The 14,947-nt window shown below is 39.6% G+C and overlaps 1 pseudogene; it reads right to left on the reverse strand.

The window, feature by feature from the left end:
• Positions 1–3,247: 3,247 nt before the first annotated feature.
• LOC111730696 lies at positions 3,248–3,366 on the reverse strand (annotated as a pseudogene).
• Between the last annotated feature and the right edge of the window lie 11,581 nt (positions 3,367–14,947).

The following is a 14,947-nucleotide window of genomic DNA, read 5'->3' on the forward strand; positions in this document are numbered from 1 at the left end:
CAAGGGGGTCAGATTTTTCAGGGTGCCTGAAAAGGAGCTCTGTGCTCTGCCCACAAACCCCAGGCTGAGTGCCCGAAAGACTGAGATATGCTCCCCACATAGGACTGAGTTTCAAAGGGACCATCTTTCTGTCCACTGTCTTTACAGTACCACTGAGTACCAATCTCAGAAGCGCCACCTACTGCCCTGTTATATTGTCCTGACGTGTGGCACACACAGCCTGAAAAAATGGCTATGAGGCCTGATAAGCCTGGGACAAGCAGTTGCTCGGGGCCCCTGAAGCAATGTAAGCGCAGCCAATGTTTCCCCATCTCCTAAGAAGGTCTCCCTCACACGGGAAATGAGGATGAAACCTGGACAGGTCCTGGAGTCGGGACTGTGGAGGAATTGATGGAATCAAGTGCAGAAGGAGAGACCACAGGACAAAAGGGTCCCTTTGAAACAGCGCTCCTCATCATTCTCAAAGCCAGGGGACCAAAAAAGTCACAAGAGTCAGAGAACAGTGTCTAGGTCATGATAAAGACTTTACTTTGGTCTCTGCATAGGCTGGAACCCCACTGGACGGCAGGAGGATATGTTTTTGAGTCTGCAGAATAGAGGGATGGGAGAAGGGAAGGTTTCCTTTGACAGCTCACAGTACTTTTCTTTTCCCACAGACGTTTCTTATTTGGAAAGTTTCTCAAATAATATTTAATGAAGTAGCTTCCTCTCTGGCCATCAGAGCTCTTACTTCTGTTCAGATCTCTGATACACTCCCACCTAACTGGTTTTTTCCCCTATTTTGAGATCATTCTCTACAGCTCAGGGTTCTTTTCCTTGCTCCAAATTAGAGGTAATGTTCAGGTCAAAAAGAAAGATTCCTCCTGGTAAAAATAAAGAAACATGAAGTTCTGTGGCTTTCCCAGAATATAATCCAGCCCTTTGGTCAGCTAACACAGGACATTACAGTTGGGTCTAGAAAAATATTTCACAAATTTGTCCACTGAATGCCTTCTTCCGACTGCTTAAGGAATATTTTAAATATACAGGTATCTCATTGTGTTTCAAGAATTACTGAATCAAAAGCCCAGAGGTAAAACCAGGCAATCTGGTATTTCGAATTTTTGCCACAAGCTGTTATGATCACTCAAGTCGTGAAAGCTGCACTAATCACTAATCTAATGAGTCATGGGCAGATCATCTGAAGAAAGGAGAAGGTTAAAGTAGGTGCCGCATGACAACCTTTTTCATTTCTGAATTTCTCTGAAAAACAAGGATCTGAAAGTTAGCAAGGCAGGGCTCCATAGAGACGCTCAAGAAAAAAGACATACAAATAATTACCGATTTCTGGAGGGAAGTCACCCTCACCCAGGGAGAGCAGGGTCCCGTAGTCCTCCGACATCATGTCCCTGGACAAGGCCCTCTGAGCAAGGTCCAGGCGTTCCCACTCCTCCGGAGTGAATTCAATGGCCACAGCCCTGAAGGTCAACAACACCCATAATAAAAAACACATTTTCACCAAAAGTACATGGGGAGTTATTATCGTCACACAGAGAGAAGTGTAAGGATTGATTCAGCTGAAGTGAGTGTTTTCACAGATCAGTTTAAGATAATGTTGAGTAAGTCAGATATCCCTAATTTTGCATTATACTTTTCAGAGAACATGTGCACTTCACAATTTTATGGACAGTAAAAGAAATATACAAAAAAAAATTTATCACAAGATAGTTTATATAGAAATGCTAGATACAACATTACACACATCGATGATATTTAATTTCTCTGATTAGCTAGAGCATGGGGGTATCGTCGGGGATTACAATGTTCACAATGGCTTTAAAGAAACTTGAGAATCTAAGAATTGTGATGATGACTATAATGGCAAAGACAAAAAAGTTTTGCACATTTACCATGTGCTAAGCATTACTCTAAATGTGTATTAATTTGTGTAATAATATTAGAGAAATATCTGTTCCCACCCTATAAAGGAGACAACTGTGTCACAGACACTCTAAGCAACTTGCCTTAGGTCAAACATCTAAGAAATGACAGAGCCAGCACCTGAACCAGGTGGTCAGAGTTTAGAACTGAACCTAAAGAATCACATGGTTAACTACAGATGCAGCATTAAAAATACATTGATAGTGGGTTTCGTAAATGAGAAAACTTGAAACAAGGTCAAAGCCAACAACATGGAAGTACATAAGAAGTCATGATAAACTCACATGCAAGCATGCGCATAATATGTTACTATTCTTACTATTTATTCACAAATGCGATAGTGTAAAAAAATCAAGGCTGTGGAAAACATGTAAGAATAATTTTCAAAGATTAAAATAATTATGAAAGTTATTCATGAAATCAAGATGTGTCTTTTATTTACACCATATGTTTCTGTTTGCATGCACACACACATAAACACACTCTTCCAGTAAGCTGTCTCTGAATGACAGCTGTTTTTTAATGAATTTTTTATCTACAAACTTTTTACTCGTGTATTACAGATTTTTTGGTAAAATAAACATTTATAAATTGTACTTAATTTTAATTAGGTCAACATTATTCCTTATTGCCTACTTTAGAAAAATTACAAAATTGAAAAAATTATACAAAACTTTACACTTTCAATCTCTACTAAGTACATATATGTAAATATCGATAAAATGAGTCATTTAAATTTTGATATTTAGACATTAATTTAAGCCAAATGGAGTTTATTCAATAATAAAACATTGATTGAAGATTAGAAAATTTATCGTTACACATTAATTTATCAGATTAATATAGCAATAAAAGACTTATGAAAGCAGTAGATCTTTGAAGAAATTACTGGATAATTAAAATTCATGGTGAGTGGGAAATTAAAAGCAATGTTATTAAGCAAGAAAATTGCAGCAAACATCATGACTAGCAGTAAACAATGGAAGCATTTCCGCTAAAGATGAGGCTGACACAAGGAGTGTTATGGCCAGGGCTCCTGCCATTCACCACTGCACACAATGCTTGGGTGGGGCCAGCATAAGAGGGAAAAGGAGGAAACACAAAAATACAGAGTTGGAAATGTTATCCATGATAGCATCCTTAGTTACAGTAAAACAAATAATACGAGAAATAGCTTGCATTTCCATTAACAAATATATGAAATATATACCCTATTTCCAACACATTTCTAGACCTATGTGAAGAAATAAGTTATAAAAACTTCACTGAAGGATATAGCAAAGACATAATCAAAGTCTGAAAAACACAACTCTTTTTTTTTTTTTAACGCCTACAGCACCTGGTATTCCTACGTGGTCTCCCATCCAAGTACTAACCAGGCCTGACCCTGCTTAGCTTCCGAGATCAGAGGAGATCGGGCACATTCAGGGTGGCATGGCCATAGTGAAAATCACAACTCTTATTTGGAAGATGTGATGACATAAAGATCACAGTGATTACAGAAATTCTGAGCAATCCAAACTCACAAGAAACATGGAAATTTCAAATAAGAGTCTCTGCCGTATCTAGTAGAGCCAATGTAATTTTGAAAAGAAAAACCAAATAGAGGAACCTTCCAAATTACAAATGAAGCGATTATTGTATAGGCTATCTGAAACTTTAAAATGAATGAAACAAAAGAACTATAAGATATCCAAAGAATCTGAGTTAAAGAGAAACTTAAACATTATTTTGCATAAAATGCTAGTATAAAATGGAACATAGTATTTTGTAATCATGAAATAGGTGAGGTAATCCAAAGCAAGATAAAAAATCAGAGGGCCTGAAAGAAAGAATTAGGCCACGGTCCCCAGTTTCTGGAAGATAACCTCTCAACTCTTGGAATTTCCTTAGTTATTGGAACGTCTTTATTATTTACGGTGGGACCTGTAAATTCATGTTAACAAACTGACCTATGGTGGGCCCCTAGTTGATTTACAGTAATGGGATAACTCAGGCTGGGGGCTAGCCATTTCAGAAAGACCAACCACGTGATTAGAAGTGTGGGGCTTTGTGACAGGTGATATCATCTGACTCTGGGGAGGGGAGAACACTGGAGACTCAGTTCAATCACATGACCAAATGCTTCGATCATTGCCTAAGCAATGAAATCCCAATACAAATGCTAGACTTCAAAGCTTTAGTCAGCTTCTTTGGATGGCGATATTCAGCCCATTGTCACACATCGATGTGCCAGGAGAGTGTAATGTGTCCCTTCACATGAAGGAAGTTTCCTATGTGGAACCCTCTCAGCCCTTGCCCTGTGTGACTCTGCCCTTGGTTGGTTTTGATTTGTATCCTTTTGCAATAATAAAATCGTAATCGTTAAGTCTAGTACTTTCCTGAGTTCTGGATGTCACTGCAGTGAGTTATTGACTCTGGAGATCATCAAAATCCCTGAATTTGGAGCCAGCTGGTCACAGTAAGGGTGGCCCAGGGACCCCAGAACTGGTGGCTGGTGTGCGAAGAGAGGCGTTCTTGTGGAGGACTATGCCTTAACCTGCGAAGTTTGGCACAAAAATGGGTAACTGCAAAACATTACAAACTATAAAAAACACTAGGGCATATATATAAAATTAAACTACAGAATATAGAAGTTCCTAGAAATGTATCAAAAAAATACCATCAAAATATGGAAATTCACTTTGCAGTTCTACAAAATGATGAAATTTACTCAGACTCACTGTAGTTAGAAATTGGAAATACAGTTGTCATTTCCTCAGATTTTCAAAAGACAAAAAGTATATAGTACCAAGTTTGGCTTAAATCTTGGGAAAACTCACATGCTATTGGTTGGAAGGGTAATTTTGCAGCTTTCGGGGAGGGTATCTTACCAGAATCTATCAAAACATGAAATGCACCAACTTTGACCAAGTAATCACACTTCAGGTTGCCTAACCCAGAAGAACCCTCAGACATTTGCAGGGAAGTCGACCTGCTCAGAGGAGCCACTGCAGCATTCTTTCCAACAGCAAAAATGTGCAAAGGTCCCATGCATCTTCATTCTGAGAATGCTCCAATGAAATCCAAAAGAGCAAGCTATCTCTGTGTTTACTAGCATGAAAATTTCAAGATGTACATGCAAAATAAAATGTCACAACATAACATTCACGAAGAATTTTAACTAAAATCACTTAATGTCAGGTAAATGCATTTGTATAAAACATAATCTTGGACAGAACTGAGGACAATGATACAGAATAAAGATGGTGAAAGACGCTGGAGATGTGACATGAAAGATATTTTACTTCTTAGTTCCTCATCTGCATCACCTGTTTGGAGTTTTACCTTAAAGCAAAGATATAGATCATGTGATGTTTAAAATAACAGAAATGTAATATTTAGCAACTGTGGAGAGTGGTTTGTAAGCTGACAAGGTCCTTGCAAACTGCGAAGGCAACCAAGGGTTACTTTGCCTTCACAAAGTCCTCCTGAGAACAAGATAATACAAATATAGCCATAGACAGATAATAAGCTGAAGGCCAGGAGCATGTGTAATGTCGGAGAAACAGAAGAAACAGAAACAGAAAAAACAGTGTTACTACGCTTTAGAGAAATTGCTTATGACAGCAGCAACTATATGTTCCTGTATAAAAACAGCTTGCAAAAATAAAACTGGGCCATTGTCCACCGTCAGTGGGCATTAGACCTCCTGATTCCCACTTTCTGTCTTCTTTCTTTTCTTCATCTCCCACCATTCCCACTCAGGTTTATTTTCCAGGGCCGTGCTTGATGTGGCAGGATTTTACCACTTGCTGGACGCCGCAAGCAACAAATGGTGGAACCAGAATTTGGCTCCTGCCTCTCTGATGACAAAGATAAAGTCCTCTCCTCCAATGTCATGGCTGAATTATAAATATTTTTACCTATAGCACTTCCTACACAAAAAAGTCTTCATGGCATGAATGTGCTGTTAATGATTTTTAAGAGCCTCTTACAGTTAAAAACAAATAATACAATAAACATCCTCTATCACTGACATGTTTCAAAACTTTCCATCTAGTCCAAATCATTATATTTTACAGTATTGTACAGTCAGAAACACGCTGATTCAGTTGTTTAGCTTCAAATGCATTGTAAAATCAGGAAGCATAGGTTTCCTCTCATTGTCCAGTCTTATTTTCCAGTTGTTTCAGCACATAAACGTGCGATTATTTTTAACGCTGGTCTACGAGAAACTGAGTACATTCGTACAGAACCCCTAGAACAACCCCTTTGCCCAACCTCACTGACACCACAGGGCCCACTTCCCGTCTCTGAGCCATGCCTAAATAGGAGAAACTTTCCATGATGATCCAACAGAGCCTCTTCACAAGCTCCATGCCATTGGATCGTGGTGACATAGAATATAAGTGGAGATGGCAAGAGCTGAGGGGAAGCCCTAGATGAGTTGTACCAAATCAAACATTTTAGGCAGGATACTTCAGAATTTGAGATTATCAAGTCTAAAAACACAGCATTTCGGGAAAAGAGAGAAGAACTAAGAATATGACTGTTACCTGGGAGTCATTTCTGGTTACTCTTTCTTTCCTCTTCCTCAAGGCTTCTTTCTCAGGTAAGACCAGTCTTGGTAAGTCAATCCTGAGGGTAAAAATAGGCTGTTTAATGCTTTGGATCAACACAATCCCCTTACTGTGCCACCACCACCACCACCACCACCACCCCGCCCCCAACACACACACACAGGGATCTCTCCACGTAGAAAACACAGTCCACAGCCACAGGACGGGATCGAAAACAGAGACAAACAAGTGAGGTGTTTTTTTCCCCTTTTCCTCAGAACTCGCTTCGTGGAGCCCATACGTTCGGCTGCCGCAGCGGGATCGGAACTGGACTGACCCTCGCCTTCAAACCACAGAACCGGCCCTGACCAAACTCCATACAGAATAGATCCCCCCTCACCTCTTCCTGAACCAGCCAAGCGTTTTAAACAAGAAAACGACCAAGCGAACTCTAGAGGATCGAAGGCAGAACTCCTAAAGGAGGGTACAGACATGAGAGCGATTTTAACCTGACGTGTATAGGGATTCCGAGGACCAGGCAGCAGAGCTACCAGGCCTCGGAACGTCTCACGGCGCCTCAAGGAGTGACCGTGGGCGAGAAGGCAGAGACGATAGCTTAAGCGTCCAGAGATCCCTGAGACCCAGGTCGGAACACAGAAGGATGAGCTTATCTGACACTCAGCTCGATTCACTTCCGGGTCTGTAGGCAAATGCGCATGCGCGGGCGGGAGAAGGGCTACAGACGGCGAGGGATCTGGGCGGAGCCGGTGCCGGTGAGAGGCTGGACGTGGATTGTGGCTGGGACTCGACAGGAAGCGCCCCTGGGCTGAGACAGGGTCAGCGTGCCGGCGATGCCCGCCTTCCCTTCGCTCAGTTCCTGGCGGTTTTCCGGTCTGGTGTCCCTCTTTACACCTACCCTTGTTTCTCTGCTTTTTGATTTCTCTAAAACAGAGCTGCCCCCAGCCTTTGCTCCCACTAACTGCTGTACCGCTCACCTTTCCAGCTACCCTCCACCAGGTCGGCCTTCTCTCCTTCCCTCAGCCTCCTCCTTCTCTTTCCCCAATCTCTTACTCTTTAGTTTTCTCTCTTCTTCTGCTCTCCTTAATTCCACTACATTTGCTTTCTCTCTCATTTTCTTCCCACCTCTCCTGTTTCTCTCCTTTTCTGCTCTCCCACCTCCACATTCTATTTTCTCTCCCTTTCCTTCTCTCCTCTTATTTCTATACTTTGAGGTGTGAAGAGAGAAGACACACTCCTGGACAAAGTACTAGTGAGAACTTTGGCCAACAAGGAGTGGAGAGGGTTTGTCACCCTCAAGTGTGTGAAGCTTTTCAGGTGGTGTTGGGGCCCAGGACAACCTCCCCCCACCCCCCATCGCCCCGGATATTTCAGAATGGCGTGTTGAGTATTTGAAACTAAGATCACTTGAAAAGCAGGAAAGCGGGAACTCTCTGACTCTTCTCTGTCCCCCTAAAAGCAGGAAATAAATCATGATAGGTACCCTCCGTGCAAGGAACTTAGAGACAACCTTATTACAAGTTATAAAATCCAGAGTTGAAACAAACCTTGTTACTCCTTTACCCCACAAGGCCAAATTTTGTATAGATTCCTCAATAATGAATACCCAAACCTTGCTTAGATTCCTTTCTAACGAGCACGTTCTTTGTCCTGTCAATTTCTCACAAATTTATTGTCTAAAAAGTGTAAAAAGGGGCCAGGTTTGATCATTTCTTATGGTCCAAGTATCATACTTTGATTCTCCAGTGCTCATATATTCAACTGTTTTTTTTTTCTCCTATTAATCTAGTCTTGTGTCAATTTTATTATTTTATTATTAGTTCTATGGTAAGAAATAAAGAAGAGTAGAAGGGGGAAATTCTCCCCTCCGAGACACAGTCAAACAAATGTGAGAGATGGAGGAGAGGGTGTAAAAAGATACAAAGGTGCTCACCGGGACAAGGATATTCTGGGTGGCTCTGGTCTCAGGGGAGGATCTTGGGAAATATTACCCGTATGAAAGTGTTGGATTCGCTGCTTGGGCCTGTACATGGAGAGAACCATGGAGCTGCTGGCTCAGAAACTGAATCCCAGAAATAAAATATCAGGGAATAATTGCAATGCTATAAATAGTGACATTCTGTTTTTGTCCAGAAGTGCAACAGAACAGTATCCAAAATCTCTCTGTGATGTTCTTGCTACTCCATTTGCCCATTACATACAGAGGAGAAACTCGATTTATTAACATGAATGGAGAACCCCATGTACCTGGAAGATTTTACTTTAATTAATCTGCCCACCGGGGAATTCCTGGGGCTGATTGTAATGAACTGGAAGATACTGAAGAGGCAAGTGGTACATATAGATACACCCCTGACTATGCTGTAGGCATAGAAAACACATTTGCATCCACTATCACTGAAGAGATGGGTCCACCAAAAAGCTGCCATTGTATTGGTCCACCAAAAAGCTGCCATTGCCAATACTTCTGTATTTCCTTTAAAGAAAATAACAGAAGTTGGCTAAGGTCAGGTATTGGAGAATGAAATCTGTGACCTTAACTCGCATCTAGTGAAGTGAGGAAGATGCAATGTAAAGAAGATAGAAATTCCCCAGGATTCCAACCACAGCCTGTAATAAAAACATCAATCCTATTGCCATATTCTTAGAGGCCATTCTGCCTGTTTCAAGGGACTGATACTCACCTTCATGGCCAGAAGGTCCTACATGGGAATATGAAGCCTGAGCTATATGTGTCTTGTTATTTGCAATCCAATATTCTACAGGTACTATTAATTTCTTTTATTGGTTCACAATTTTAGAAGTTTCCTGGGTAAAATCTGAAACTGATCCCCTTTTATGAAGGACAGAGAAAGACCTTAAAAAGAGGCTTATCACTCCAAATTGGTAGGTATCAGGTTTAATAAGCAAGGGAACTTACTTATGAGGTTTGTCTTGGGTGGCCACAAAATGAGTAGGATTTTCTATCTACCTGCGAGACAAGTTTAAAAGTTTATATAGAGGTCGTATTGGGTTTAGTCACATATACTGTCCATATGGTCTCAACAGCACATTGTTCTCTCAAGAGTACAATCTTGAATTGGTTCCCAGTGTGGGAATGGTGGGCAAGAAGGTACATTCAAGGACAGGGGAGAGGTGAGAAGCCTTCCATTGCCTGGGTCCAACTCGTGGGTCAGCTGGTCGTCACATCCTCGCAATGACCTCCTCCAACACCTATTCAAAAATACTTAGTAACACTGTTTTTCTTTTGTTAAGAGGCTTCTAATTTTTGACCATATTAACCTTTAAGTAATAGTTTGTATGAAACTGGTATGAACACTATGCATAGCATAAGCTCTTTCATCTTCACAACTGTACAATACAGGCTCTTTTGTAATTTGTATTCTGTAGAGGAAAAGTAATCAGGCATAGGATGATTAATCAGTTGGTCAAATGCACACACTTCTTAGGAGTGGAATGGCTGAGCTTGTAGCAAAGGTTATCCTTAACCAATTTGCTTCACTAATAAATCCAGAAAGCGGGAGTTTTGTTTCTTATACCTTGCCATTTTACTTAATATTGATAGTATTTTATTTTATAATTTTGGTTTTAAAAGTTTCTCTTTATGTATATTCTAAAAGCCAATACCAATTAAGAATAAAGCTTCAGAGTTTTTTGCAAAACGGAGATTCACTGATTGCAGTGTAACACTAAAAGAATCTTCCCCAAAAGCAAGTTGGACCTAATGAAGGCAAAATTGGCTCAATATTAGGATATCCACAGAAAGACTCATTTGCTTCTATGCCAAGATCAAAGCACAATGGCATATATCATAGTAATTGAACAGTAATATCACATAATTAGGGTCTATGCCCTGCTTTAAACTGTGGGTCACAAAACTTTAATAAATGAAAAAATGTTGTGATATAGAAATAAAATTATTACTTATTTCTGATCATAAACTTATCTATTCATACCTGAGTTAAGTGCAACAAAAAGTGAGATTTGTGAAATCTTGTTCATAGTATAAAGTTGCAGAGAAATGTGTGTTTAAGTTGGGCTTGACATTAAAGTATTTTTAAACCAGAGAAAATATCACTAGATGAATTTGAGAGTGATGTCAGAAACATGGTAGAGTGAGAGATGTCCCCAGGTCTCTCCCCTTAAAACAACAATAAGCCGAACATCTAAAACTCAACAAAAACAACCAACCTGCTCACCAACATGTCTGAGCATGGAATCTGTGAATAAGAGCTACTACAGGTCAGAACCCCAGGGGTAGCGGGGCGCAGTAGACCAGGGAAACAAAGAAGCTGCCTCTCACAACTGGAGCTCCCTATAAGAGGAGGGGCAAGGGAGAAGGTGTGGTGAGTTCCCTGAACAGCCCTGCCTGAGAGAGCTGTGAGCTCCAAGCAGCAGCAGTGTCCAGGGATCAGGGCAGAAAGCAGAGAAGTGGGGACGGCGAAGAAGCAACAGTTGATTATTACCAGCTGCGGTTGCAAAACACAAGGCTGAGCTGCAGCCCCCATCCCCTAACTCAGGGGTCCAATACCAAACACCGCGGAGCCCCAGGGAAATCTGAGCAAACACTGAAACTGTCACTAACACTGACAGGAACTGAGACAAGATGACTTTGAGCCTGACAACTGCTGTATGAAACATACAAATCCAGTTACTTTTCTTTAGATTCTGTTTTCCTAACTTCAACAGGGAAAACTGTCTCCAATTAGATAATGGATGTTTTCTGTGGAGACAGAATCAATGTCCCCTTATTTGTATCATAACCCAAGTTATATTTCTATTCCAGTAACTGCCATCCAGATACACTTTTTCTGCAAATGATTAGATTCCTATAGATCCATCTTGTTTTTTATTAAAAACAAGGAGGTATTATAGGGGTACCTCTAAAAAACCTAAAATTTTAGTTAATGATTTCTGTAAGGTATACAGCAAGTCCTTGAATGAATATGTTTTGTTCAACATCATTTTGTTAACATGGATTAGATGACTTAGGACATTAACTGTTGTTTTTATGAATTAGCCTATGGTAAAATTGGTTTTGTTATACTTTACCACAGTTCTAAGAACCTATCAATGATGTTAAGTCAGGAATCACTGTACTGAAAAGAAGATTGACTTAAGAACTATCATTCTTAAGCACCTTTACAATCATGTATCAGGATCACTTGGGTTAAACACTAAAAAACACTGTCAGTATGGATGACATTTAGTTCCATTAAGAACCATCAGGAATTGGTGTAGGGAATACTGCCCCCATGTCTCTTTACTAGCTCAGTCCCAGGAATTTCCCTCATTCCTGTGCAGCTTTGGTGCTGGATCCCTTCTGACACAGCCACTTACCCAGATTCCTGTTCCCCTCTCTTTTCCTTACAGACTCTGCTTTTCAGCCTAAAATAGAAAATTCTCACTTGAATCCTTTCTGCTGCCAGGACGGTGGGCTCAATGTGAAGTTGCAACAGCCATTGCTGTGTTGGAGGGAGGCAGCCAGACGTTGAGATTTGGATTTGTGGTCCTGTGTCCTCACCACCCATCAGACCTACATTTACCATTTCTCCTGTAGTGACAATGACAGTGCAGGCTTGCAAACTGGGGATGTCTCTGGGAAGAAATGATTTCCCAGTTGCCAATTACCAAAAACATTTCTGATCTTCTAGTGAGTATCTCCAAAGAGACCTTGGGAGTGTTTGAGAGAAGTTCTTTCTTTTCCATGATCCCTGGAGGCAGACAGGAAGAAAGGAGGAAATTCTGAGGCCTGACGTGTAAGGAATTGTCATTGAAACAGGTTTGTTTCACTAGATTCTCTGCTTACCTGGGAAGTTTTTCTGCCAAAAAGAGTTTGTTATTAATTTGTAGAGCACTTACCTCAACCAGCTTTAAGTAATGAGCAGAAATACAGAAATACAGAATCCAAAAGTACCTTATAAAGATAGTCAATGAAATACACATAAAAGGAAGAATGTGAAACCACTAATGTACATTAGAAATTACTGGACTCATTTGTACACCTGATGCCAATTATTTTGAAAGAAGAGATAAAACTTTAGTAGGAAAATGTAATTTAGCAATATTGACCCCAATAACAATAGCAAGCCTCAAAACAAAACAAAATAAAACAAAACAAAACAAAAACAGTAGCCATAGAGGAAAGAGATATTTATAAATAGCCAATGGAAGCACTGTTGTTCGATGGTTTAACAGATTCTATCATTTTAAAAATATGAGATAATTCTGGAGTTTTGAAGAAACATGGCGGAGTGAGAGACATCCCCAGATCTCTCCTCTTGAAACAACAATAAGCAGAACATCTAAAACGCAACAAAAAACCACTCAAACTGCACACCAGCACGTCTGAGCGTGGGATCTGCACATAAGAGCTATCACAGGTACTTTAAGGCATTATATAAAGCAGGGATCCAAGAGGCTTAGACGCCACCTACTGGAAACCAAAGGAAAAGCACCTTCTTTGCAACAGATTACCGACAGACCTTTATATAATAAACCTTATTTCTGGAAAACATCGTAATACACTACCATTAACGCTCAGACGGAGAAATAGTCCATTAAACACCATGACAACCAAGATGACAAGGCAGCTCAGAAAGAAAGATTAAAATCCAGAAAATAAACTTACACACATAGAAATATGCGACTGAAATGACAGAGAATTTAGGATGGTACTTTTGAAAAAAAATCAATGAGATCGAAAACAAATCATATCAACAATTTCAAGAATTGAGAAAACAACTAGATGAGCAGAGCAAGGAGATCGAAACCCTCAAAAAGAACCAAATAGAACTTCTGGAGATAAAAACACACTGCAAGAGTTGAAAAATGAAATAGCAAGCTTAGGGCATAGAGTTGAACAAATGGAGGAAAGGATCAGTGATATCGAAGACAGAAATCTAGAAATAAATCAGAAGAAGAGAGAAACCGAAGAACAAAAAACAATGAAAGAGAAATACAAGAACTAGCTGATAACATCAAGAGAGGAAACATAAGAATAATAGGCATTATTGAAGGTGAGGAAAAGGAGCAGGGACTAGAAAGCATTTTCAGACAAATAGTAGATGAGAATTTCCCAAATCTAAGGAATGAGCTGGAGCTTGGAATTCAAGAAGTCAACAGAACACCCAATTATTTCAACTCAAAAAGGCCTTCACCAAGACACATTATATTAAAGTTATCAAAAAATCAATGACAAAGATAGAATTCTCAAGGCAGCCAGGGAGAAGAACATGATAACATATAAAGGTAAACCCATTAGATTATCGTCAGACTTCTCAGCACAAACTTTACAAGCCAGAAAAGAATGGAATCAAATATTTAAACTATTAAGTGAAAGGAACCGCTAGCCTACATTAATATATCCAGCTAAGCTCTCCTTTAGATATGAAGGAGAAATTAAGACCTTTCCAGACATACAAAAATTGAGGGAATTCTCCACTACAAGACCTGAACTACAGGAAATACTGAAAGGGTCAGCTAACCTAAAACAAATTAACAACAACAACAACAACAAAAAATATATAATTAGAAGTAAAGTGACTAGCAGGCAGATAGAAGCAGAGTTGTGCAACCTTTACTAAGAACAGAGCATTATAGCTTAAATAATAAGAAGTGAATTGTCATAACAAAATAGTAATGAACGTTCAGCATACATAGGGACAAACTGAGACAACAATGACTAAAAAGAGGAGGATCCAAAGATCCAAACTTGCAAAGGGGAATGGAGATAAGGCACGTACAGAAGAAAATGGATGACTCTATATAACTATCCTTTACATATTCATAATGGTAACCACACACCAAAGATTCAAAGCTGAAGTATATAACATAAAACAAGAAGGACTAGAGGGAAAACCCACAAAAGCCAACCAAAATAAAGAAAACAGAAACACAAGGACATGGAAGCAATGGAAAAACCGAGCTACCAGAAAGCAAAAGATAAAATGGCAATCAGAAGACCTCATATTTCAATAATCACTTTAAACGTAAATAGAATGAACTCACCATAAAAAGGTAGAGTTTCGGAATGTATCAAAAAACAAAACCCAACTATATGCTGCCTCCAAGAGATACATCTCAGCTCCAAAGACAAATATAGACTCAAAGTGAAAGGGTGGAAAATGATATTTCAAGCAAATGGCATTCAGAGAAAAGCAGGAGTAGTGGTACTAATATCAGACGAAATAGACTTTGAAATAAAAAACGCAAAGAAAGATACTGAAGGACACTTCATAATGATAAAGAGAATCATGCACCAAGAAGACATAACAATTACTAATATCTATGCTCCCAATCAGGGAGCCCTGAAATTTGTAAATCGATTACTAACAGAACGAAAGGGAGAAACAGACCAAAACACTATCATAGTAGGGGACCTAAATACCCCACTGTCAGATATGGACAGATCATCCAAACAGAAAATCAATAAGGAAATAACACATAATTTCTTCAAATGACACATT

This window comes from Pteropus vampyrus, unplaced genomic scaffold (genome assembly GCF_000151845.1).
Source record: "Pteropus vampyrus isolate Shadow unplaced genomic scaffold, Pvam_2.0 Scaffold328, whole genome shotgun sequence".
NCBI classification, from domain to species: Eukaryota; Metazoa; Chordata; class Mammalia; order Chiroptera; family Pteropodidae; genus Pteropus; species Pteropus vampyrus.